Source organism: Bubalus kerabau, chromosome 17 (genome assembly GCF_029407905.1).
Source record: "Bubalus kerabau isolate K-KA32 ecotype Philippines breed swamp buffalo chromosome 17, PCC_UOA_SB_1v2, whole genome shotgun sequence".
Taxonomy (NCBI): domain Eukaryota; kingdom Metazoa; phylum Chordata; class Mammalia; order Artiodactyla; family Bovidae; genus Bubalus; species Bubalus kerabau.
Window position 1 is genome coordinate 42759225 of NC_073640.1, and position 23567 is coordinate 42782791.

The 23567-nt window shown below is 40.5% G+C and overlaps 1 protein-coding gene and 1 non-coding gene across 4 annotated transcripts in view; one reads left to right on the forward strand and one right to left on the reverse strand.

Annotated features, from left to right (window-relative positions):
* ZNF19 (zinc finger protein 19) overlaps window positions 1–23567 on the forward strand; it is a 112235-nt gene that overhangs the window by 76156 nt on the left and 12512 nt on the right. The window lies entirely within an intron of this gene.
* Window positions 15310–15382, reverse strand: TRNAG-CCC (transfer RNA glycine (anticodon CCC)). The gene has a single exon. It is a non-coding gene; the product is annotated as a tRNA-Gly (tRNA).

Genomic DNA, 23567 nt, shown 5'->3' on the forward strand with positions numbered 1-23567 from the left:
TCAAAAGGGGAGAGAGCAATCAAGCCAGTAATCACACTCCTAAGTAAAAATGAGTACTGAAGATTGGATTCTTACAGGTACAAAATTGATAACAATTACCAAAAAGCAAAGATTAAAAATCTAGAGTAGAGGTTAGACTCTCAAAAATACAATATTAAAAAAAAAAAAAAACAAAATCGTACAAGTTATATAAAAAATATGAAATTTGCTTTAAAAATAGGGTCTTTTTTTCAAGGTGATAGTAGGTTTTAAAAGGGAAAATTAAGGATTAATAAAAAGCTTAAAAAGAAAAAATTAAAAAGAAATTAAAAAATGTTAATAGTAAAATATATCTAGGAATTTCTCTGAAGCTGTTGAGGGCAGTGGGTGGTCAGTTCAGTTTCAGATAGTTCCTTGTTCCACCTTATACGTCAAAGTCTATAGGTCTCTTCCAATGCAGTCTATGTTAACTACAGGCTTTTAATCTGTTGCATCTGTCACTTCCAGAGCTGTTCCCTCTTCTTGGTTTATTTTGGCTTCCTCTGTTTGCAGGTCTCTTCAGTATCTAACTTCTGCCCTGACACAAGGGGGCAAAAGTGGTCATTTATTTAGACTCACTTGTTCAATTGTGCTGCAAACAAATATCACTGGTGGGTGTGGGGAGTGCTTTGTGTCTGGGTCACACTGGGTTTGCCCTGCTCACGGCGTCTGTGCTTTCCCAGTCTACACTGCTTAGGCTCCAGGTTGCTGTGCTGGGGAACTTTCTGGGGTGGGCCCTGGGTTGCGTGCACTTCCCAGAACCAGGGCAGGTTCCCAGATCTACGCCGCTCAGGTTCAGGTTCTCAGGTACTCCACAAAGGCACAGACTCAGTTGGGCCTGCGTTTTGTGCCCTTCCCAGCTCAGAGCAGCTCAGGCGACCAGGTGCTTGGTGAGCGCACACTCCCCAGGTGCGGTGCGTCTTATCACCTCCCCAGTCCCAGCTGCTCGGTTTCCTGGGTGGTGTACTGTGTGTCTCTTCTGGGGAGCTAATCTCTGGCTGCAACTCTCCTGACAGATGTCAACCGTCCAGGATCCCAGGAAGATTTGGTTAGCGACTGAGAACCTGTGCGCAGTTTGGGAGGAGATGTCATCTCTGGGGCCGAGTTTGCCCTTTTCCTTCCAGCTCGGGCTGGCACTGCCTGCATCCCTGCCTCCAGCAGGAGATTGGCCTGTCCGCAGCCAGCTAGCTCTCCTCTGGTATTCCACTCAGTCCTTTGTTCTGTGAGTGGGACCAGCAGTACCTTAGGTTAGAGCTTTTCGCGGGAAAGTTCTCTCTCTCTTTTTTTTTTCCCTCCTCTCTGGCTATTCCACGGTTTGGGTTGCTATCTCACTTTAGCTCCCTCAGATTGCCCTCAGGGCATTCAGTGCTTACCCTAAGCAGTGCAGCCCATGCCTCCCTGTTCAGCCCCCGCTTGCTGGTGATGGAGGCAAGCATCTGGGCTACTTCTCCTCTGGAAGTTGGAGTTAGAACCGTAATCTGTGGGTTTTATTTATTTATTTTTTCCTCCCTCTGAGATTCCAAAACTCCCCACAGACCCACCGGTGGGAGGGTCTCCTGGTGTTTGGAAACTTCTCTTTTAAGACTCTGCCCAGGACAGGTCTCCATCCCTAACTATTTTGTCTCTCTTTTTATCTTTTATATTTTGTCCTACCTCCTTTCAAAGACAATGGGCTGCCTTTCTGGGTGCCTGGTGTCCTTCACCAGTGTTCAGAAGTTGTTTTGTGGTATTTGCTCAGCATTCAAATGATCTTTTGATGAATTTGTGGGGGAGAAAGTTGTCTCCCTGTCCTCTTCCTCTGCCATCTTAGGACCACCTCCTCACTTATATATTTTAAATGACTATGAGGAAACACATTTATAGGAATCCACACAGTCATAAAAAAGACTATTTTAGTCTAGCTTCACACCTAAGGAAGCTGAGGTGTAGAGAGATCAGGTAACTTGCTGAAGGTCACTTTGCTAATAACTGGCATTAACAGAAAGTGTAATCCTAAATTACATCAGACCGGTAGTTCTCAAACTGTGATCCAGGAACCTCTGAGGTTCCCAAGATAGTTGAGTTTGTACATTCAAAACCGCTCTTGTATGTATATAGGGTTTTCCCTGAGACTCCATGCCGTGTGATAGCAAACACCTTGAATGCAGAAGCAGAGGTGTGAATCCAGCTATCTCTTGTTAAGTCAGCCACTCAAAAGATTTTCAAAAATAATGCCAATCTTTTCACTTATTTTTTTCTGTTTTGGAAAATATAGTTTTTTTAAAAACCTAGAAAGTCATACTTATGTTAACATGCAATTTGCTTATTATCATTAAAAAATTATATTGATAAATATTTTTAAAAATCCATCAGTGTCCATTTTTAATATGGTAAATGTCCATAGATACAGCCCACATAGTCAAAAACTCTTTGAAGTTCTCAATATCTTTAAGAATATTATGGGCCTTGTTGCTCAGTGGTAAAGAATCCACCTGCCAAAGCCCAAGATACAGGACTGACCCCTGGTCCAGGAAGATCCACATGCTATGGGGGAGCAACTAAGCCCATGTGCCACAACTACTGAGCCTGTGCTCTAGGGCCTGGGAATTACTGAGCCCATGTACCACAGCTCTGAAGCCCACGCACCCTAGAGCCCATGCTTTGCAACAAGAGAAGCCACTGCAATGAGAACCCCGCGCACTGTAACTAGAGAGTAACCCTCGCTTCCCACAACTAGAGAAAGCCTACATGCAGCAACGAAGACCTAGCACAGCCATAAATAAATTAAGAAATAATAATAAAGTATTATGGAGCCCTGAGACCAAGTTCTTTGAGAACAGACGTGTTAGATAATTTCTAAGTTTTTTCTCAGCTCTAGAATTTAAGAGTTCTCTATCCATTAAGCAGTTTTGGTGGGCAGGGACAGGAGCTCAAGATCATTAATCAGTGTCAGAAAAGAGGGGCAGTCTTGAGACCTGACTCCATGCTGAGGTTCTACATAGTCTGACTAGTCTTGGTTACCTGGATTTATTCTTAACTGCTTAACAGCAGAACTTAACTGCTCTGTAGACTGCTGAAAACTCCCATTCCTGCCTTGGACTTATGGATATCTTGCAGTCTTACTATTTCATTCCTTTATCCTTCATCCTCTTTTCTGCTTGTGTGCCGTGGCATTTTTTATCTCAACCCTGCTTCCAACTTTCTATACTTAGTCTTCCATAACCAAGGTTTTATAGTACCCAAACACTTCCTGGGCTTCAGATTAACCCCAAATGGTTTATCTCATGTTGCCCCTTCCATGGACAGAATTACAACGGATTTCATGTTTTAAATTCTTTCTCATTGATTACCTCTCGCAAAAGGAACAGGGTGGAAGAGAAAAAGAGTGGACAAGAAACCTCTTTTGTAATACCTTTTGCATTACTAGTCAAAAAATAAATGAAAACTTTGTTTCAAGTGAAGCAAAAACAAAAACAAACAAACCCCACCCTCAAAGTCTCCTGAAAAGTAATTATTTCTGCAAACTTCCTTGTTTGGTCAGTGGCATTCCTTGCAGCAGGGGCATCACCTTGCAGGGTGGTGGCAGAAATAGGAAATGTGTCATAGATCACTGCACAATCAAGAATGAATGTGCATTTGAGGACAGAGACTACCTTTTCCTGTCTTCAGGTTTTTGTTTCTTTTCCTTTTCAATTAAATGAGTCATGCTTTGGTGGAGTAAACTGAGAAAATATTTCTTGGCCTCTGTTACTGTTAAGAAAATGATTTAAAAACAATTTGAGTGGGAAGATTTGGGAGAATGGCATTGAAACATGTAAAATATCATGTATGAAACGAGTTGCCAGTCCAGGTTCGATGCACGATACTGGATGCTTGGGGCTGGTGCACTGGGACGACCCAGAGGGATGGAATGGGGAGGGAGGAGGGAGGAGGGTTCAGGATGGGGAACACATGTATACCTGTGGCGGATTCATTTTAATATTTGGCAAAACTAATACAATTATGTAAAGTTTAAAAATAAAATAAAAAAAGAGAGAGATTTTGGTCAATAAAAAAAAAAAACAATTTGAGTGTAGTATAAACTTAGCTCTATGTAGGTATCCTATGTGTTGTCTAGAATATACATGCTAGATATGCTTCATACTTTGTGTGTATTTGCTGGTATTTAATTTAATTGATGGTTTCCTTGGGCTCTGCTTTTGTTGTTTTCTCAGTATTTTCCCATGCTGATATATTTGGAGAAAGGAGGTGCTATTCCCAAAGAGGTCACTTATTGGCTATGACATCTTTTAAAAAAAAAAAAAACACTTTTTATTTTTCATGGGAATATAGCCAATTAACAATGTTGTGATAATTTCAAGTGGACATCCGAGGGACTCAGCCATACATATACATGTATCCCTTCCCATCATGAGATCTCTGGCAAGACTTGTCCTGCGTCTCCATGACTCACATCTTTGAAAGCCAGTTAGGAGGAAAGCACAAGGTCAAGACAACAAAGTCTTTTAGAAAGTTGAAAGAACTATTCAAAACCTGAGTGGTATTATTAACTGCTCCTCTTGATTAGTTCTCCAAATATCATGGGAAGGAAACAGGTCACTAGATATTGATTCCACTTTTCAGATTAGAACAACAAAGCTAAAGACTGTTCCATGAGTTCCAAAGCAAACTAGTGGTCAAGTCTGCTATATCTACTTCTTCCCAGTCCACAGAAATGACTGCAGAGCTAGAGGCCAGCACTTAGTGTTCTTCTAAGTGGGGGCAGCAGCATGGACAGTCCTAAGGGAACCCATTTCCAGATTCTCATCTCATGCTTCATCTGTGAAAGCAGGCCTGCTTGCTCAGGCGGCTTTTCCCTTTCCAAAGTCTCTTTCATAATCTGACCTTCTCTTAAATACTCTTTCTCTGCCCTGGACTGCCCCCAGGAAAACCTCTGAGGCACCACACCATGGGACACTTGAAAACACAGATTTCTGAAAAGGCTCCTTGAGTAATTAGTCCAAGAGTGAAAACAAACTGCCCACAATATGTCTTCCATTGTCTTGTATTTTTTTTATTGGAAGGAATTAGCCTGCATTGGAATATTCTGAATTCAGATATTATGGAGTATGATAATAGAGTAGGAATGACTTCATCTCTTTTGTCTCTAGTTTATTATTGAAGAAAGCCTCACGCCTAACAACAGACTCATGGAAGCAAAGCCAACATCAGATCCTTAGAATGCCTTTCCTGTTTTTTAGGATTCCATTGAATCCTCAATCCAGGACATGTCTTTTATGGAAAGGATTGGTACAAGTTAAAATGCTGATTTTTTCAATGAGACGTGTGTTCTGAGACTAATAAATTATTCAAGATATACTGGATAAACTTACCAACAAAAGTTTTATGTGATTTCTCTCAGATTTTCTGTGCATCAGTCTGGTAGTTCATGAAGGCAATTTTTTCAAAACATATCATGAAATATTTATTCCAATAGCAGTCAATCCTCATCTTTTTTTCTCTTATAAAATGTTAATGATACAAAGGCTGGACAAATTAGTGCAATATATACATTTCTCTTTCATAGTAAAAGTTCAATCTTGATATAAAGCAAAATTAGGAAAGTTAATTGTGATACTTATACATCATTTTATTTAATTATTTTCAAAAGCTGAACACCTAGCATTGATATACACACATGCAAACATCAAAGAAATGCCATATTTTCCCTTATATTTCTTGCTTTATAAATAACTTACAATGTTAACTGCATATTACCTTAAAATATACTTGATGACAAATGCATGATTATGTTGTTTTTATAAATTATTCTAAATGTGAATAAATTATATAAGAGTTATTGAGGGGCTCGTATAATTTATTCACATTTAGAATAATTTGTAAATCTTAGTGTTTAGTAATGTATCTTATAAAATCTATTTCATGATTTATTTTACAGCAATTTTTATATATTCCCCCAAAATGCCTATTAACACATTTACTTGGATATTAAAAGTCAGAGAAATTATCTCTGATTTAGTTTATGGATTTCAAAATGAAGATCAGAGTTGCCAGTTAGGTTTTATGATGAATATTTTCCATAAATAGGATGATATAAATCTCTTAAGATTTTTTGACAAAAATGTATTTTAAATGTGGGGTGAGATAAAATTATTTTTATTGGAAAAATGTTGAGTTGGTTGTGATGCATTAGAGTTAATATTTTTATTTTCTCAATATCTTCTGAGTTTATCAAATTAAACAAGATATCTCTTAAGTGAAGGAGTAACATATAATACATTATGATTATATAATCCTCAACATTAATAATTATGTATAATAATTCTTGAAATTTTAAAAGTTATGCTAGTTTACAGGAATTAAAAAAGTGAATGAATCTAATAAGAAGGCAACAAATTCTTTTGCAAGTTAGTGATTTGTTTTCATCAAAATCAAAGGAGGAATTTGTAACGAAATGATGGATCTAAGAAATGATCACTAGTGACTGCTAAAACCATTAGATGAAAAGCTGATCGGGACCTTGATAAGAGTGGATACACTGAGCCCACTGATTAGTACTGTCATGAAAAAAAAGACATATTCAGACTTTACGTACTTGCAGTGAAACCAGAAGCATGCAGACACCACCTCTGAAGCATTTTTGCTAAAGTATCAGCTCAGAATCTGACCAAGCCTAAATATCAATTTTCAGGAAATACAGAGGCCAGAGAGATACAATCAGTAAAATCCAGAATGTGGAAAACCATACAAGAAGAATGATCCAAATATTGGTTTTTCAACAAACCATTTACAAGAGGAAAGAAAAACAGGAAGAAGAGTCTACCATTAAAAGAGACAAGGGAAATATCAGCCAAAAGCAATTCGTGGGCATTGTTAGGATCTTGAGCTGAAAAAAACCACACTGAAATCCAAACCAAAACAAAAAACAAGAGCACATATGAGACAACCAGAGATCTGAATGTTGGCCGAATACTGGATTACTCACAGTTTTTAGGGATACTAGTTTGTTTTTAAATGAGTCCTGATTTCTTAGAGCTATCAGTTCAGTTCAGTCGCTCAGTCGTGTCCGACTCTTTGTGACCCCATGAATTGCAGCACACCAGGCCTCCCTGTCCATCACCAACTCCCGGAGTTCACCCAAACTTATGTCCATCGAGTCGGTGATGCCATCCAGCCGTCTCATCCTCTGTCATCCCCTTCTCCTCCTGCCCCCAGTCCCTCCCAGCATTAGAGTCTTTTCAATGAGTCAACTCTTCTTAGCACTATATATAGAGGTATTTACACATGAAATGGCATGATACTTGGGATTTGCTTCAGAATAATCCAGCAGTGGTGAAGGGTGGAAGTTGGAGAGGGGAGAGTGGAGAGATCAAACAGGACTGGCCATAGGTTGATAAAATTGTCTAAAGCTTGATACTGGTCACATCGAGGTTCATTTTATTATTCTTCTACATTTATATACATGAGCTTTTCAATAACAAAAAATGAAAAGATAGATTAAAAAAGGGAGTCTAAAAAAATAAACTCACTGAAGGAATACCTAATTTAGCTGTCAGCAGATAGGTCACTGAAACTAATATTTTGATGATTAACACTGAGTGGCTTTTGGCACATACCTTGGAAGGGCTGAGTGACTGACACTGATATAACAAAGCTGTATTCCCATCCACTTGTTTATGTGAACAGTGCTTGAACATATAGAGGCAGAATCAAGAAATAGGAGTTTATGTTGAATTCTTTCATTTGGCAAGAGGTAATAGTTACCCATGAATTCATGAATAAACAGGAAAAAAAACTATCCATCTATTAAGAGATCTGTATTGTCAACAATTTTTTGTGTTTAATCATTGTATTATATATCAAAATGTATAATACTTATGCTGTTTTGAAAAATGTATACTAATACCAATTATTATAATCCAATCCAGAAGAAATTTTTAATATTTGGAGCCCTTAGTATCAGGAAACTATACCAAAAACAAAAACCTTAAAAAATTCACAAGTTGGGGAATTTAATGGCAGTATCATTTTAAGGAGATATAGGAATGATGCAAAATATTGATAGTTCTTTTTTCTTATATGTATGAGCCATACATTCTGGTTTCTTCGTATATATAAGTGGCTTTTTGTTGTTGAAAACTGAATATTTTAAGTAAAATAATGTAGCAACTCTGGAAACATAAAATATTTGAGAGTTAAAGAAAAGTTTATGTATTTTTACAAATAGATGATGGGGTATCAAGTTAGAGCATTAAGATTGTATGGATATATTTAAAAGAATGATGTAACAGTTTTATTTTAAATTATCATTATTTATAGTATACCAGAGAGCTGCCCTTTTAGCACAGCCAACAGAGCATCAGTGAAGTATAATACACCAGAAATTACATCTTTTGTAACTCTTTAAAATTCAGAAATGTTAAATATTAGCTAAAAATGAGTAAAATGGCTTCCCTTGTGGCTCAGCTGGTAAAGAATCTGCCTGAAAGGCGGGAGATCCTGGATTTGATCCCTGGGTTGGGAAGATCCCCTGGAGAAGGGAAAGGCTACCCACTCCATTATTCTGGCCTGGAGAATTCCATGGACTGTAGTCCATGGGATCGCAAAGACTTGGACATGACCCAGCAACTTTCACTTTCACTTTGGGGCTTCCCTGATAGCTCAGTTGGGAAAGAAGCCGCCTGCAATGCAGGAGACCCCAGTTTGATGGCTGGGTTGGGAAGATCCACTGGAGAAGGGAAAGGCTACCCACTCCAGTATTCTGGCCTGGAGAATTCCATGGACTGTATAGTCCATGGGGTCGCAAAGACTCAGACATGACTGAGCAACTTTCACTTTCAAAAATGAGTAGGGAGACTACTTAGGTCTTTTTTTCCTTTTATTTATTTCTTATTGAGTAAAATTCACAAAACATAAAATTAACCATTAACCATGTTAAAGTATGCAATTCAGTAGCATTTAGTATGTTTACAGTGTTGTACAACCATCACATCTATTTCCATCACATCATTTTCATCATCTCAAAAAGAAACTCTGGACCCATTAAGCAGTCAGTCCTCCTGGCAACCACTAATCTGTTTTCTGTTTCTGTTGATTTAATACTCTTCATATAAGTGGAATCATACAACCCATAACCCTGACTAGCTTCTTTCACTTACTGTAATGTTTACAATGTTTATCTAAGTTGTAGCATGTATCAATATTTCATTCCCTTTTTATGGTTGATTAATATTCCACTGAGTGGACATATCACATTGTGCCTATTCATTCATCAGCTGATGGACATTTGGGTTGTTTCTACCTTTTGGCTGTTATGAACAGTGCTGTTGTTATGAACATAGTTGTACAGATATTTGTTTGAATACTTATTTTCAGTTCTTTTGGATCTATACCTAGCAGTGAAGTTGCTGAGAATTCTATTTAAACTACAATTAGAAAACAAAATCTAGGGACTTTCCCGGTGGTTCAGTGGTTAAGTCTCTGCTTCTACTGTGGTGGGCATGAGTTCAATCCCTGGTTGGGGAACTAAGATCCCACATGCAGCACGACAAAGCCAAAAAAAAAAAAAAGGCAAAGAAAACAGAATTTTCTTTCTTTGCTGCTTACTAGATTAGCCCTTTTCTGTTTTGATGACATCCTTATAAATGCTAAGCTTCCAAGCCTCTATGATGAAATAACGCCAGAGTTAGCTAGCCCCTTGCACATAGCGACCTTTCTCCATGCTGATTTGTTAGTTTGACATGACAACCGGAAGAGACCTCTGGCTGTGCTGAACTGTGCTTCTCATAGACTGAGTGGGCGTGCTAAGGGAGAGACATTTCTGTGTCAGGATGAAGGAAAATCACTGCACTGGGGGCAAGACCCAGGCATCACAGTTTTAAAAAATCTTCCCAGGTGATTCCAGCGTGCATCCCAGTTTAAGAGCTGTGTTGATGGAATTTCCTTTGGGAAGTGTATCCTGGTGGAAAGTCCCAGGACTTTTGGAATGGGTTTTTATAAACTGATTTAATATTGGTTCAGTAAGGATGGATATATTCTAAGTCACATGAGCAGTTCCATTCATCCTATGTAGTAAGCATCCGTTTCTTTCAGTTAAGGGGACTTTGGAAAGCAAAGAGGCTGTGAGTATGGTGAGATGTCAGCAAAGCCAGCTGAGCCTATAACTTAACAGGGTATCTTTACAGTGAGCTAATGAAAGGGACCTGAGCAACACTTGCGGACCATTGGGTTGTGTACCTTATTGGTGCCAAGGTAGTATTTACCACTGAGCGGAGGAGCCCTGTGGGCAAGGATTTGTGTTAGGGGATCTATTTGTGTGTGTATGCGTGCTTAGTCACTTCAGTCATATCCAACTCTTTGCGACCCCATGGACCATAGCCTGCCACATTCCTCTGTCCGTGGGACTTCCCAGGCAAGAATACTGGAGTGGATTGCCATACCCACCTCCAGGGGATCTTCCCGACCCAGGGATAGAACCCTCATTTCCTGTTTCTCCTGCATTACAGGTGGATTCTATATTGCTGAGCCATCGGGAAGTCTAGGGAACTCTATTTACATGTCATCAAATAAGAAATCTAAGTTAATAATAATCATAATGAAAGAGACTGAGTGAAGGAGTAGGTATGTTAATACTTTTGAAACATATTTTAAACCTAACTGGTGTACATAAGCATTTACACATTTCAAGTGTGCTTCTATTGTGGAGGGAACTGTAGGTTGGCTCAAACCAAACCCTTTCCATTTTCTTTCTGTTATGGAAGCCAAAAAGCTAAAATCTTTGCCTTCCTAATTCCTCTGCTGTTGGAAATAGCCATGTGACATAATTTTGGCTGTTAAGAATGTAAGACTATGATGCCAGGGATTTTTGTCTCTTTCGTTCTCTGCTGGTCAAAACTCATCAAATTATACACCCTAAAAATGTCCAGTTTGGTGGGAGGATGACAGATGTTGTTTAAAGCTACAAATTTTCAACAAGTAGTAAATAGGTCCCAGAGATTTTATGCACAAATAGTGAATTTGAAAGTGTTAGTCGCTCAGTCGTGTGCGACTGTTTGCACATGGACTGTAGCCTGACAGGCTCCTCTGTCCATTAAATTCTCCAGGCAAGTATACTGGAGTGGGTAGTCATTCCCTTCACCAGGGAAATCTTCCCAACCCAGGAACCCACGTCTCCTGCATTGCAGGCAGATTGTTTACCGCCTGAGCCACCGGGGAAGCTGTGGTTTTTCCAGTAGTCATATACAGATGTGAGAGTTGGACTATAAAGAATGCTGAGTGCTAAAGAATTGATGCTTTCTAATTGTGCTGGAGAAGACAGTTGAGAGTCCCTTGGACAGCAAGCAGATCAAATCAGTCAATCCTAAAGGAAATCAACCGTGAATATTCACTGAAAGGACTGATGCTGAAGTTCTGATCCTTTGACCACCTGATGTGAAGAGCTGATTCATTGGAAAAGACCCTGATTCTTGGAAAGACTGAGGACAGGAGGAGAAGGGGGTGACAGAGGATGAAATGGTTGGATGGCATCATTGACACAATGGACATGAGTTTGAGCAAACTCCAGAAGATAGTGAAGGACAGGGAAGCCTGGTGTGCTGCAGTCCACAGGGTCACAGAGTCAGACACTATATAGCAACTAAACAAATGAATGAATAATGAATATAGGGCTTCCCAGGTGGCACTAGTGGTAAAGAACCCTTCTGCCAATGCAGGAGATATAAGAGACGTAAGTTCAATCCCTGGGTCAGAAAGATCCTCTGGAGGAGGGCATGGCAACGCACTCTAATATTCTTGCTTGGAGAATCTCATGGACAGAGGAGCCTGGTGGGCTATAGTCCATAATGTTGCAAAGAGTCCAACAGAACTGAGGCAACTTAGCATGCACGCATAGTGAATATAAAAATATACTATATAACCATCAAACTTTCTGAGAGACTAGAACTTAAAAATTCCAACCACTAAAAAGAAAGGATAATTATGTAATCTGGAAGAGGTGCTAATTATCACTATAATAGCAATCATATGACAATATATAAAAGTCCCAAATTAACATATACCTTCATGGGAAATAGATGGGTAAACAGTGGAAACAGTGTCAGACTTTATTTTTGGGGGCTCCAAAATCACTGCAGATGGTGACTGCAGCCATGAAATTAAAAGACGCTTACTCCTTGGAAGGAAGGTTATGACCAACCTAGATAGCATATTCAAAAGCAGAGATATTACTTTGCCAACTAAGGTCCATCTAGTCAAGGCTATGGTTTTTCCAGTGGTCATGTATGGATGTGAGAGTTGGACTGTGAAGAAGGCTGAGAGCCGAAGAATTGATGCTTTTGAACTGTGGTGTTGGAGAAGACTCTTGAGAGTCCCTTGGACTGCAGGGAGATCTAACCAGTCCATTCTGAAGGAGATCAGCCCTGGGTGTTCTTTGGAAGGACTGATAAAACTCCAGTACTTTGGCCACCTCATGCGAAGAGTTGACTCATTGGAAAAGACTCTGATGCTGGGAGGGATTGGGGGCAGGAGGAGAAGGGGACGACAGAGGATGAGATGGCTGGATGGCATCACTGACTCGATGGACGTGAGTCTGAGTGAACTCCGGGAGTTGGTGATGGACAGGGAGGCCTGGCCTGCTGTGATTCATGGGGTCGCAAAGAGTTAGACATGACTGAGCGACTGAACTGAACTGAACTAAGTTTACACAATGTTGTGTCAAGTATATTTCAGTTTAAAAAATTTAAATGTTCAGTCTATTGTATATCAATTTTATTTCAACAGTGAAAAAAGAACAGATGTTAAGAAAATTAAAAGGCAAATTAGAAAATGGAAAAAAAACAGAAACAAATTTCTCAGCCCTACAGTAAGCTGAAGTCAGAATCCTGAAAGGAAAGGAGGCATCTGTTTCTCTGAATTTCAAGTCAGTTGCAAGGCTGGCTGAGACTTATCTAGCTAACACTAGGTGTCACCATTGTGCTTTTAAAAAAAAAATGTAGCTGATGGTCATGTGTGCTATTTAATATTCAGGACCAAGGAAGGTCTTAAAATCCTAAAAGATGATGCTGTGAAAGTGCTGCACTGAATATGCCAGCAAATTTGGAAAACTCAGCAGTGGCCACAGGACTGGAAAAGGTCAGTTTTCATTCCAATCCCTAAGAAAGGAAATGCCAAAGAATGCTCAAATTACTGCACAATTGCACTCATCTCACACACTAGTAAAGTAATGCCCAAAATTCTCCAAGCCAGGCTTTAACAATACATGAACTGTGAACTTCCAGATGTTTAAGCTGGTTTTAGAAAAGGCAAAGGAACCAGAGATCAAATTGCCAACATCTGCTGGATCATCGAAAAAGCAAGAGAGTTCCAGAAAAACATCTATTTCTGCATTATTGACTATGCCAGGCCTTTGACTGTGTGGATCACAATAAACTGTGGAAAATTCTGAAAGAGATGGGAATACCAGACCACCTGACCTGCCTCTTGAGAAACCTGTATGCAGGTCAGGAAGCAACAGTTAAAACTGGACATGGAACAACAGACTGGTTCCAAATAGGAAAAGGAGTACATCAAGGCTGTATATTGTCACCCTGCTTATTTAACTTATATGCAGAGTTCATTATCAGAAACACTGGGCTGGAAGAAGCACAAGCTGGAATCAAGATTGCCGGGAGAAATATCAATAACCTCAGATATGCAGATGACACCACCCTTATGGCAAAAAGTGAGGAAGAACTAAAGAGCCTCTTGATGAAAGTAAAAGAGGAGAGTGAAAAAGTTGGCTTAAAGCTAACATTCAGAAAACAAAGATCATGGCATCTGGTCCCATCACTTCATGGCAAATAGATGGAGAAACAGTGGAAACAGTGGCAGACTTTATTTTTTGGGGCTCCAAAATCACTGCAGATGGTGACTGCAGCCATGAAATTAAAAGACGCTTACTCCTTGGAAGAAAAGTTATTACCAACCTAGACAGCATATTAAAAAGTAGAGACGTTACTTTGCCAACAAAGGTTCATCTAGTCAAGGCTATGTTTTTTCCAGTAGTCATGTGTGGATGTGAGAGTTGGACTATAAAGAAAGCTGAGCACTGAAGAATTGATGCTTTTGAACTGTGGTGTTGGAGAAGACTCATGAGAGTCCCTTGGACTGCAGGGAGATCCAACCAGTCCATCCTAAAGGAAATCAGTCCTGGGTGTTCATTGGAAGGACTGATACTGAAGGTGAAGCTCCAATACTTTGGCCACCTGATGTGAAGAGCTGACTTATTTGAAAAGACCCTGATGCTGGGAAAGATTGAAGGCAGGAGGAGAAGGGGACAACAGACAGTGAGAGAGTTGGATGGCATCATTGACTCAACGGACATGAATTTGAGTAAACTCTGGGAGTTGGTCATGGACAGGGAGGCCTGACGTGCTGCAGTTCATGGGGTTGCAAAGAGTCAGACAGACTGAGCGACTGAACTGAACTGAACCAAGGGAGGCCATCCATTGTTTGAAATTGTTCCATTTCTCCCCTCTCCTTATTGCAGGATGTGATTGCTGTGGCCTTATTAAAACTCCCTGAACCCTGACTGTGTCTTATATATGATTCATTCTATATCCCTTGAGCTGGGTAATGCTTGAGGCTATCCATGTTGGAAGGAAGAGACCAGGGAGGGCACTGGCCTCAGTGCTCCTGGTGGAGGGCCTCTCTGGTGCAGTGGTTTCCACCTTGGAGTCCCTGCCTCAGCCCTGGGAGATGAACAGTCCCCTGGGTTCTGTTACCAAAAACTAAGGCTTTAACCACAGTTGTTGAAGTGTCCAGTGGTCTTGGAGCATCCAAACCCACCAGTTTGGTACAAGAATCCACATGTAACACAGAAGTTATTGTCCCCAAAGTCTTTAATGATTCCTGGGCTTTGGCAAGAAATACGTATTGCATATGAAATATAGGAAAATGGTTCATGAGACCTCACATTTAATTTGTTGCATTAGTAATTTAGAAATTTATGTTTAGGATAGTGTAGTTCATGAGTATATAGGGTCTTGCCTTCAGTGAAAAGAGTAAGGGCTTTCCAGGTATTAGAAACAGAAGTGCTCGGCTTGGGAGGGATGCCTTGATAAAGGCTTATTCACAGGCTTATTTACCTTTGGATTTAAGGAAAGTAGCCCCAATCATCTAGGCAGAGTATGTTTCATCTGTTTTCTGTATTGATGCATCTAAGAATTTTTAACCCACTTTTTTTTAAATTTGTTTGACTGTGCCTGGTCTTAGTTGTGGCAGTCACGATCTTTGTGGAAGCGTGTGGGATCTTTAGTTGTGGCGTGTGGGATCTAATTCCCTAACCAGGGATCGAACCCAGGCCCCTTGCATTGGGAGTACAGAGTCTTAACCACTGGACCATCAGGGAAGTCCCCCAACTTATACTTGTGATAAATTTTGGTCTGATGTCTGTCATCTTGAATGCCTTTAGTTTGTAATGATTACTTTTATCCTGTTTTGTGTCCCTTTTGCTTTTTCATCAATTTTTTTAAAAAAGATATTTCTCCTGGTTTTATTCTACTAGTAAAACTGTTGAGGTTTAAAAAAAATTCTTTAAAATATTTCAGGTGTAGGAAAATAAAGAGAATAACAAACACCTGTGTACCTGCCCTCAGCTTTGTTTCTGACCATTTTGTCATGGCTGTTACGTTATGTTTTTTAGAACTAAACCATTGCAGATGGAATTGAAGTCCCCTGTATACCTCTTTTGAATTGCTTTCCCTCTCTGTGGTTCCAGAGGTAGTTACCTTATGAATTTGGTGTTATTCATGCCCATAGATGCTTTTACACTTGTTATATATGCTTATTTCCATAAGCATCATAATACTATTTTACATGTTTTGAATCTACATAAGTAGTAAACTTGATGTTTTCTTCTGCAGCTTACTTTTTAAAAAATATCACTTTTAATTTCTGGCTGCTCTGGGTCTTCATTGCTTCTTGTGAGTTTTCTCTAGTTGCGGCAAGCAGGGGCTCTTCTCCAGTTGCAGTGTTCAGGCTTCTCATTGCGGTAGTTGTGGAGCACAGGTTCTAAATGCGCGGACTCAGCAGTTGCAGCTTGAGGGCTCCATAGCACAGGCTCAGTAGCTGTGGTACACAGGCTTTAGTAGCCTTATGGCATGTGGGATCTTCCTGGACCAGGGATTGAACCTGTGTCCCCTGCACCGCAAGGTGGATTCTTAACCACTAGAGCACCACTTACTTTTTAAATTCAACTTTATAGAATTGATATTTAACCGCATAGCTCAAGTTCATTCATTTTCACTGATGTTTAGTATCGTGGTTTCATATTTTCCATCTCTGTCTAGCTGTGCTATAGTCTAGGTCTGTATTCAGTTTCACTTTCTCATTGACTGCGCTCTGTTGTCCAACCCATCCACTGAGGGTGTCTGTATTCACTTGTAAAATCTATTTAGTTCATTTTCACGTCTGTTTATAAAACATCACTTTCCTCAAGGTTTTGATTTCTTCTTTTATGTCTTTATTTTACATTCTCTTTTCTTATTAACCCTAGATCTTGGACTTTGCATTTTGTCTCATCCACTTAACCTCAATCAAAACTGGTTGTTTTTTTTTAAGTTTGTGTGCTTATCTCTAGTGGAGTTTACTTTTTCTCGGGGTCCTCTGCTACTCTGAAGAGATAAGGAAGGAGGAGCCAGTATATATATATATAAACTTCTGCTGGGGGTAGCAGACAACAATAACAAAAAAACCATATCAAACATTAAAAGATTACTGCTAAACACAAAGCACAGGCACCTCAAGTTAATGATTTTAATGCTTTTCTTTGTATGGAAAGATTCAAGAATTTGGGCTCACTGAAAATTTTCCTTGAATATGTATCTATGTATACAGTCAGCAAAAACAAGACCTGGAGCTGACTGTGGCTCAGACCATGAACTCCTTATTGCCAAATTCAGACTTAAATTGAAGAAAGTAGGGAAAACCACTAGACCATTCAGGTATGACCTAAATCAAATCCCTTATGATTTTACAGTGGAAGTGAGAAATAGATTTAAGGGCCTAGATCTGATAGATAGAGTGCCTGATGAACTATAGAATGAGGTTCATGACATTGTATAGGAGACAGGGATCAAGACCATTCCCATAGAAAAGAAATGCAAAAAAGCAAAATGGCTGTCTGGGGAGGCCTTACAAATAGCTGTGAAAAGAAGAGAAGCGAAAAGCAAAGGAGAAAAGGTAAGATATAAACATCTGAATGCAGAGTTCCAAAGAATAGCAAGAAGAGAAAAGAAAGCCTTCTTCAGCGATTAATGCAAAGAAATAGAGGAAAACAACAGAATGGGAAAGCCTAGGGATCTCTTCAAGAAAATCAGAGATACCAAAGGAACATATCATGCAAAGATGAGCTCCATAAAGGACAGAAATGGCATGGACCTAACAGAAGCAGAAGATATTAAGAAGAGATGGCAAGAATACACAGAAGAACTGTACAAAAAAGATCTTCACGACCCAGATAATCACGATGGTGTGATCACCGACCTAGAGCCAGACATCCTGGAATGTGAAGTCAAGTGGGCCTTAGAAAGCATCACTACGAACAAAGCTAGTGGAGGTGATGGAATTCCAGTTGAGCTATTCCGAATCCTGAAAGATGATGCTGTGAAAGTGCTGCACTCAATATGCCAGCAAATTTGGAAAACTCAGCAGTGGCCACAGGACTGGAAAAGGTCAGTTTTCATTCCAATCCCAAAGAAACGCAATGCCAAAGAGTGCTCAAACTACCGCACAATTGCACTCATCTCACACACTAGTAAAGTAATGCTCAAAATTCTCCAAGCCAGGCTTCAGCAATATGTGAACCGTGAACTTCCAGATGTTCAAGCTGGTTTTAGAAAAGGCAGAGGAACCAGAGATCAAATTGCCAACATCCGCTGGATCATGGAAAAAGCAAGAGAGTTCTAGAAAAACATCTATTTCTACTTTATTGACTATGCCAAAGCCTTTGACTGTGTGGATCACAATAAACTGTGGAAAATTCTTCAAGAGATGGGAATACCAGACCACCTGATCTGCCTCTTGAGAAACCTGTATGCAGGTCAGGAAGCAACAGTTAGAACTGGACATGGAACAACAGACTGGTTCCAAATAGGAAAAGGAGTTCGTCAAGGCTGTATATTGTCACCCTGTTTATTTAACTTATATGCAGAGTACATCATGAGAAACGCTGGACTGGAAGAAACACAAGCTGGAATCAAGATTGCCAGGAGAAATATCAATAGCCTCAGATATGCAGATGACACCACCCTCATGGCAGAAAGTGAAGAGGAACTCAAAAGCCTCTTGATGAAAGTGAAAGTGGAGAGTGAAAAAGTTGGCTTAAAACTCAACATTCAGAAAACGAAGATCATGGCATCCGGTCCCACCACTTCATGGGAAATAGATGGGGAAACAGTGGGAACAGTGTCAGACTTTATTTTTCTGGGCTCCAAAATCACTGCAGATGGTGACTGCAGCCATGAAATTAAAAGATGCTTACTCCTTGGAAGGAAAGTTATGACCAACCTAGATAGCATATTCAAAAGCAGAGACATTACTTTGCCAACAAAGGTTCGTCTAGTCAAGGCTATGGTTTTTCCTGTGGTCATGTATGGATGTGAGAGTTGGACTGTGAAGAAGGCTGAACGCCAAAGAATTGATGCTTTTGAACTGTGGTGTTGGAGAAGACTTTTGAGAGTCCCTTGGACTGCAAGGAGATCCAACCAGTCCATTCTGAAGGAGATCAGCCCTGGGATTTCTTTGGAAGGAATGATGCCAAAGCTGAAACTCCAGAACTTTGGCCACCTCATGCGAAGAGTTGACTCATTGGAAAAGACTCTGATGCTGGGAGGGATTGGGAGCAGGAGGAGAAGGGGACGATAGAGGATGAGATGGCTGGATGGCATCATTGACTCGATGGACGTGAGTCTGAGTGAACTCTGGGAGTTGGTGATGGACAGGGAGGCCTGGCCTGCTGCGATTCCTGGGGTCTCAAAGAGTCGGACACGACTGTGCGACTGATCTGATCTGAACCAGGGGTTCTACCCAAAGCACAGAATGCTTCCTATTTTTCCCCACCCTAAATTGCCCTCGGGTGCATTATGGGTAGGAGTCTGCAGTGGCTAGTGTCTTGATCCTTGTAGAACTGAAATGGCAGGCAACATTATTTCTTTACAGTTGCTAGGGTATCTGAGTTAGCCATGTGGTGATGCCAAAACCATAGGAGACCTTGCAAGGAGATGGGAGGACCACCTCATGGGGTAGGCTCCAAGAAGACCAGGTGCATGTGGAAGAAAATACAGCTCTAGGAGGCAGTGGACCCAGTTCCTAGATTCCCCATTAAGGCTTAGTGGCAGTGTGGCACCGGCATTTTTGTTGCTACACTATTCGAAAATAGTGTCTTTATAGTAAGTGTCTGAGCCAGAGAGCTGGACCCCCGAGGTGCGTTTCATTTCCGAGGCACTGGAGTAGCTCCATCTTCCTGGAACTTGAGCACCTAGCAGATTATCCATGATATGTGACCTAGGTGCCACTGCTGGAGGCCCTCTCCAACTGATTTACCATCTTTGGCTCAGACTTGGTTAGGTTCACATGCATATAACTGAAAATCCAAAAGAATAGAGCTTAAAGTAAGACTGGAGTTGATTTTTTCCTTTTTAAAAAAGAGATATGGAGATAGGCAGCTGCACACCATCAGCAGGAATCCTGGTTCCTTTAGGTTCACCACACTGCCATCCATCAGATGTGGCCATATTCTCATGGTCTAAAGCAACAACTGGAGCTCTAGCCATTCCAGGATGTGGGATGGAGGGAAGGAAGAAGATCATGTCACCTTCCTTTCAAGGGAATATTCTATGAGTACTGAAAATACTCCCATTTCATTGTGTAGACCTTGGTCCTGGGAGACCCACAGACTTAAAAGGGTGGCAAGAAATGTCCTTGGCTGAGAGGCAAGGTGCCAATCCCTAATTCAGTTTTCTGTTACTAAACAAGATGGATGAATGGATGTTCGTGTAGGCAACCAGCAGCCTCTGACACTACCAGTATGTCTTAACTTCAGATGTCTAAAGTAGTTTGCATGTGCTGCCATGACAAAACATCACTGACTGTAGGCTTACATAACAGAAATTTATCTTCTCACAGTTCTGCAGGCTGGAAGTTCAAAATCAAGGTGTTATCAGGTTTGATTTCTCCTGAGGCTTCTCTCCTTGGCTTGCAGAAGGGCAAGAGGGGCAGTCATAGAAAACAACCCAGACCATGAAGAGGTTATCAGTCCCACTGGGTATTATGGCACAGTAGGCAGCAAGTGGGTAGAAGCATGTACAGGGAGGCCATGTGAGATGCCTCTGAATGCACATGTCCGTCTGCTGGGAGTGCTGGGGTGTAGCTTGAGCAGCCCTGTGTGGAGGTATCCATTACGGGGTTCAGAAATTACATGTGGGGACAGACAAGATAAAGCACATTGTAGAAATCATATTGCCCATACTTTCTTTTTTAAAAAAGTTATTTATTTTGTCTTGGCTGTGCTTGGTCTTTTGTTGCGTGCGGGCTTTCTTTAGTTGTGGCGAGAGCTCTTTGTGTGTGAGCTTCTTATTACAGTGGCTTCTCGTGGCAGAGCACAGACTCTAGGATGCTCAGGCTTCAGTAGCTGTGTGCACAGGCTTAGTTGCCCCTCCACATGTGGAATCTTCCCGGACCAGGGACTGAAGCTGTGTCCCCTGCATTGGCAGGTGGATTCCTATCCTCTGTACCACCAGGGATTCTGCCATTACTTTCTCATTAAGGATGTAGATTTGTCACAATCAGATTTTTCTCCAAACTAGAATTTATTTTTAAATTTTTTATTGAAGGATAATTGCTTTACAGAATTTTGTTGTTTTCTGTCAAACCTCAACATGAATCAGCCACAGGTATACATATATCCTCTCCCTTTTAAACCTCCCTCCCCATATCCCACCCCACCCCTCTAGGTCGTTACAGAGCCCCTGTTTGAGTTCCCTGAGCCATAAAGCAAATTCCTGTTGGCCATCTATTTTACATACGGTAATTAAGTTTCCATGTTACTCTTTCCATACATCTCACCCTCTCCTCCCCTCTCCCATGTCCATAAGTCTATTCTCTATGTCTGTTTCTCCATTGCTTCCCTGTAAATAAATTATTCAGTACCATTTTTCTAGATTCTGTATATATGCATTAGAATACGATATTTCTCTTTCTGACTCACTTCACTCTGTATAATAGGTTCTAGGTTCACCCATCTCATCAGAACTGACTCAAATGCGTTCCTTTTTATAGCTGGGTATTATACCATTGTGTATATGTACCACAACTTCTTTATCCATTCATCTGTCGATGGACATCTAGGTTGTGTCCATGTTCTAGCTACTGTAAATAGTGCTGCAATGAACAATGAGATACATGTGTCTTTTTCAATTTTGGTTTCCTCAGGGTATATGCCTAGGAGTGGGATTGCTGGGTCATTTGGTGGTTTTATTCCTAGTGTTTTAAGGAATCTCCATACCGTCTTCCATAGTGGCTGTATAATTAACATTCCCACCAACAGTGCAAAAACATTTCCTTTTCTCCTCACCCTCTCCAGCATTTATTGTTTGTAGACTATTTGATGATGACCATTCTGACTGGTGTGAGGTGATATCTCATTGTGGTTTTGATTTGCATTTCTCTAATAATGAGCGATGTTGAGCATCTTTTCATGTGTTTGTTAGCCATCTATATGTCTTCTTTGGAGAAATGTCTGTTTAGGTCTTTTCCCCACTTTTTCATTGGGTTGTTTGTTTTTCTGGCATTGAGTTGTATGAGCTGCTTGTATATGTTGGAAATTAATACTTTGTCAGTTGTCTCATTTGCTATTACTTTCTCCCATTCCAAGGGTTGTCTTTTCACCTTGCTTATAGTTTCCTTTGCTGTGCAACAGCTTTTAAGTTTAATCAGGTCCCACTTGTTTACTTTTGTTTTTATTTCGGTTTCTCTAGGAGGTGGGTCATAGAGGATCTTGCTTTGATTTATGTCATCGAGTGTTCTGCCTGTGTTTTCCTCTAAGAGTTTTATAGTTTCTGGTCTTACATATAGGTCTTTAATCCATTTTGAGTTTATCTTCGTGTATGGTGTTAGGAACTGTTCTAATTTCATTCTTTTACATGTTGCTGTCCAGTTTTCCCAGCACCGTTTATTGAAGAGGCTGTCTTTGCCCCATTGTATGTTCTTGCCTCCTTTGTCAAAAATAAGGTACCCATAGGTGCATGGGTTTATTTCTGGGCTTTCTATCTTGTTCCATTGGTTTGTATTTCTGTTTTTGTGCCAGTGCCATACTGTCTTGATGACTAGCTTTGTAGTATAATCTGAGGTCAGGAAGGTTGATTCCTCCAGCTCCGTTCTTCTTTCTCAAGATGCTTTGGCTATTTGGGGTCTTTTGTGTTTCCATATGAATTGTGAAATTTTTGTTCTAGTTCTGTGAAAAAATGCCATTGGTAATTTGATAGGGATCGCATTGAATCTGTAGATTGCATTTGGTAGTATAGTCATTTTCACAATATTGATTCTTCCTACCCAGGAACATGGAATATCTCTCCATCTGTTTATGTCATCTTTGATTTCTTTCATCAGTGTCTTATAATTTTATGTGTACAGTTCTTTTGTCTCCTTCAGATCAGATCAGTTGCTCAATCATCTCCAACTCTCTGCGACCCCATGAATCGCAGCACGCCAGGCCTCCCTGTCCATCACCAACTCCCGGAGTTCACTCAGACTCACGTCCATTGAGTCAGTGATGCCATCCAGCCATCTCATCCTCTGTCGTCCCCTTCTCTTCCTGCCCCCAATCCCTCCCAGCATCAGGGTCTTTTCCAATGAGTCAACTCTTCGCATGAGGTGGCCAAAGTACTGGAGTTTCAGCTTTAGCATCATTCCTTCCAAAGAAATCCCAGGGCTGATCTCCTTCAGAATGGACTGGTTGGATCTCCTTGCAGTCCAAGGGACTCTCAGGAGTCTTCTCCAACACCTCAGTTCAAAAGCATCAATTCTTTGGCGTTCAGCCTTCTTCACAGTCCAACTCTCACATCCATACATGACCACAGGAAAAACCATAGCCTTGACTAGACGAACCTTTGTTGGCAAAGTAATGTCTCTGCTTTTGAATATGCTATCTAGGTTGGTCATAACTTTCCTTCCAAGGAGTAAGCGTCTTTTAATTTCATGGCTGCAGTCACCATCTGTAGTGATTTTGGAGCCCAGAAAAATAAAGTCTGACACTGTTCCCACTGTTTCCCCAAATATTTCCCATGAAGTGATGGGACCGGATGCCATGATCTTCGTTTTCTGAATGTTGAGTTTTAAGCCAACTTTTTCACTCTCCACTTTCACTTTCATCAAGAGGCTTTTGAGTTCCTCTTCACTTTCTGCCATGAGGGTGGTGTCATCTGCATATCTGAGGTTATTGATATTTCTCCTGGCAATCTTGATTCCAGCTTGTGTTTTTTCCAGTCCAGCGTCTCTCATGATGTACTCTGCATATAAGTTAAATAAGCAGGGTGACA